We start from the raw sequence: 3,816 nt of genomic DNA, 5'->3' as shown, positions 1-3,816 counted from the left end.
TGCTGCTCACAGAGCAGGCAGAGAGGTGTGGCTACTCAGTCCTCACCAGTTGGGCCCAGGCAGGCAGGAGGGAGAACAGATCTCGTAAAGGCTGTCCGGGACTTTCACCTTCCGCGTGATGCTATTCGCGGTGCAGGCCAAGGCACTCTTTGTGGCACCAACATTGTGAGTTACTGAAACAAAAGCATTACAACTTTGTGAGATCCTGGCTCATAATAATATTAACAACAACAACGACAATCATAATAATAACAATGGCAGCAACGACAATAATAATAGCAGCAATAATAAGTTTTGGAAAGGGCCAGAAATGTTAGTTCATGAGCCCTATATTTTGGAAAAGTGTGGGGAAATAAAAGACCAACAACAATGACAATCAAAAAGGCAGACAACCGCCACCACCACCAACAACAACAAAAAAAACAAAACAAAAATATAAGAATACCAAATATTTCCTAACAAAACCAAGATGATCAACACCATGAACTGGCTGTCTTAAGTATAGAACCTCCCAGTTCAAATCAATAACAAATCTTCAGCAAAGATCCCCAAACATATAAACTTTTTTTAAAAACCACATTTAAAGAGGTAGGAAATTTCATGGAATTTTTAATGAACCATTTCTTTTTAAACAATACAAAAACTGTTTGTATTGATGGAGTACAGCAAAAACTTGTTTTTAATTAATATTTTTATTTGTCAATATTTGTTTATTAATATATGTTTGATTAGTTCATTCATAGTTTTTTTCCTTTTTTTCTTTCTTGGTATATTTTAGGTTTACATACAGTTACATTCATCATTGGGATCTTACATCCTTACATGACATATCTTGGGTCTTATTTTTCCCCATACCCCTGCCCTCTCTTCACCCTCTCCACCTTTCCCTATTTGCAGAGACTTTGTTTCCATTTTTTTTCCTTTTCTCTTTTTTCTTTTCCCTGTCCCTCCCTCATTAGACATGTTTTTTACTATTACACAATATTAATTATGCATTTTGATTCTTATTTACACTTTTAGTTTATCACACCAGAGGCACTATTTGGTATTTGGTGTCTCCCCAAAATAATTAAAAGAATCACACCACAATGATATGTGCTCACTCACATTTATAGTGGCACACTATGTGATACCTAAAACTTGGAAACAGCCTAATCACCCATCAACTGGACACTGAATAAACATGTGGTTTTTGTCTTCAGACAAAAAGAATGAGAAACTAGAGACACTTATAGCTAAGTGGATGCACACTGAGGACACACTCAAGTGAAATTAACAGCTCATTCATATTTTTGTTAGTACATGTTTATATATGTTTATATTCACAATGGGAATTTAGCATAAGAACATAAACACACCTTAATTCTTTTCACTTTTACATACCTTCCCATACCTCCCCTCTCCATCTCTTTGATCCCTTCATATTGGCAAGACAGCTAACACCCTGTCCCTTTATTTTGCTTTTTCATTTAGATACTAGGTTTCATATATAAGAGAAAGCTTGTGATATTTAAGCTTGTGTGACTGATTTATGAAATTTAACTTTATGATTCAAACATGCATCTATTTTCCTAGAGATGACTCAAATTTACCTTTCCTTATGGCACAGTAGTATTCTATCATGTATAAATATAACATGTACTTTATTCATCTGTTGATGGACACATAGACCACTCAAAATTTAGCTATTAGGGGCTGGCCGGGGATTTGGCTCAGTGATTCCACCACCTGCCTCACAAGTGCAAGGACCTGAATCTATCCCTGGTACAAAAAAAAATATATATATATATTAGCTATTAGGAGCTGTGCTGCTACAAAGATGGGCAAACTTATATCATGGTAATACTTTAATACTTAAGGCAGTATACCTAGAAAAGGAACATGCTGGTGAAGTGAAATTTCTGCTTTAAAATCTTAAAGGCTTTCCATATCAATATATTTGAGCTAGTTTCTATGGCCTCCAAAACTACAGAAGAATTAATTCATTTTTCCTTATAGCTCTACCAGCACTTGTTCTTATTAGGATTCTTGAAGACAGTCAATCTTTCTGGAGATAAGTGGAGCCTCCATGTTGTTTAAATTGGCATTTTTGTGTTGACCAGAGAGATCAAACATGTTCTCATGTATTCAGTGGCCATATGTTAATCCTTTTCAGAAATGTCTATTTATTTTAGTTGTCCCATTTTTTTATTGGATTTTACTTATTTTTTGAATTTTTTAACTAGTTGTTTGTATATTTTTTATATAATTTATTCTGCTGCTGCGGTTCTGTTCAAAAAAAGTTTGCCATTTCCTATGCCTATGTCATCAAGACTTTTGCGACTTTTTTCTTCCAGCAGATTGTTTCTTTTAATATCTATATATTTCGTCCATTTTTATTTTATTTTGCTGTGTGGTGATAGATACAGCCCTAAATGCAATCCTCTGCATGTGTGCATCCACTTTTACCATCACTACTTTTTTGGGGGGTGGGGGGTACCAGGGATTGAACTACCATCACTACTTATTAGTGACGGTATCTTCTTTCCAGTATGTTTTAGGCCTCTTTTTTAAAGATCAAACAATTTAATGGGCCTGGGGGCATTATTCTGTTGTATCGAGTCATGTGTCTTTTTCTTAAATTTTACTAGTACTGTGGTCATTTTATTGCTAATAGCTTTATAATACTATTTGAATTTTAACACTGTGGTGCCTGTTTATTTTTTTTTTTTTTTTTTTTACTTTCTGACCAGGATGATTGTTGCTGAGTCATTTCTGGCTCCATGTATACCTTACTGTATTTTTTCAACTTCTGTGAGGAATTCTCCTGGTGTTTTGATTGGGACTGCGTTAAATATATGTGCTAGTTTTGGTTGTAAGGCCATTCTGACAATATTGGATCTTAGAATATCTTTTCACGTTATGATATCTCCTAGATATTTTTAGAGTACCTTAGGTATTGTTATAAAGAAACTTTTATCCCTTGTTGAAACTAATTGCGCACTATTAATTTTTCTTGGTACTATTGTTGGTAGTATTTTTTCTAATTTTTTTTACAGTGAGTTAATTGGTGTGGGACAGCGCTATTATTGATGCTTTTGTGTTTACTTGTGTGTTGCTATCTGGGTGAATTTTTAAAAAGTAGTTCTGTAGCTTGTTTCAGAGCCCTTCATGGAAATTTGGGGGTCTTCTCTGTTCCAAACAATGATAACTACACATCTTCCTTTCCTACAATTTCTCTCTCTCTCTCTCTCTCTCTCTCTCTCTCTCTCTCTTTCTCTCTCTTTCTCTCTCTCTCCAGATTTCTCTGGCTAAATTTTTGAATACTATAATGAATAGAAGTGGTGATAGTGTATAACTTTGCCTTGTTCCTAACGTTAGTTCACTTTTAGAGTTAAATATTTCAGATTTTCCCATTTAGTACGATGTTGGCAGTAAAATTGTAATAAATGCCTCTTATGAGATTGAGCTAAGTTCCTTATATCTATTGTCTTAGGGCTTTTATCATGAACGAATGACAGATATTGTCAAAGATTTGTATGTGTGTGTCTATTAAGATGATCATATAATTGTGCTCTTGAAGCACTTTATGTGGGTGTATTATATTTATCAATTAGTGTATGTTGAGCCATCCTTGCATCCTTGGGATGAAACCTACTTGATCATCTTGTATGATCTTTTTAAATAATTTATAACTTTCTGGTTACATATATCTTGTTGAGGACTTTTGTGCTTATCTTTATCATAGAGCATAGCTTGACATTTCATTTTATCTTTTTAATCTGATTCCTTGTCAAGTTTTGAAATCAGGATAAAGCTAGTATCCAGGAATGAGTT

The sequence above is a fragment of the Fukomys damarensis genome, unplaced genomic scaffold, assembly GCF_012274545.1.
Source record: "Fukomys damarensis isolate Sample0158 unplaced genomic scaffold, DMR_v1.0_HiC HiC_scaffold_72, whole genome shotgun sequence".
Taxonomy (NCBI): Eukaryota; Metazoa; Chordata; class Mammalia; order Rodentia; family Bathyergidae; genus Fukomys; species Fukomys damarensis.
The sequence above is the reverse complement of the archived record's forward strand: the minus strand, read 5'-3'. Positions refer to the sequence as shown.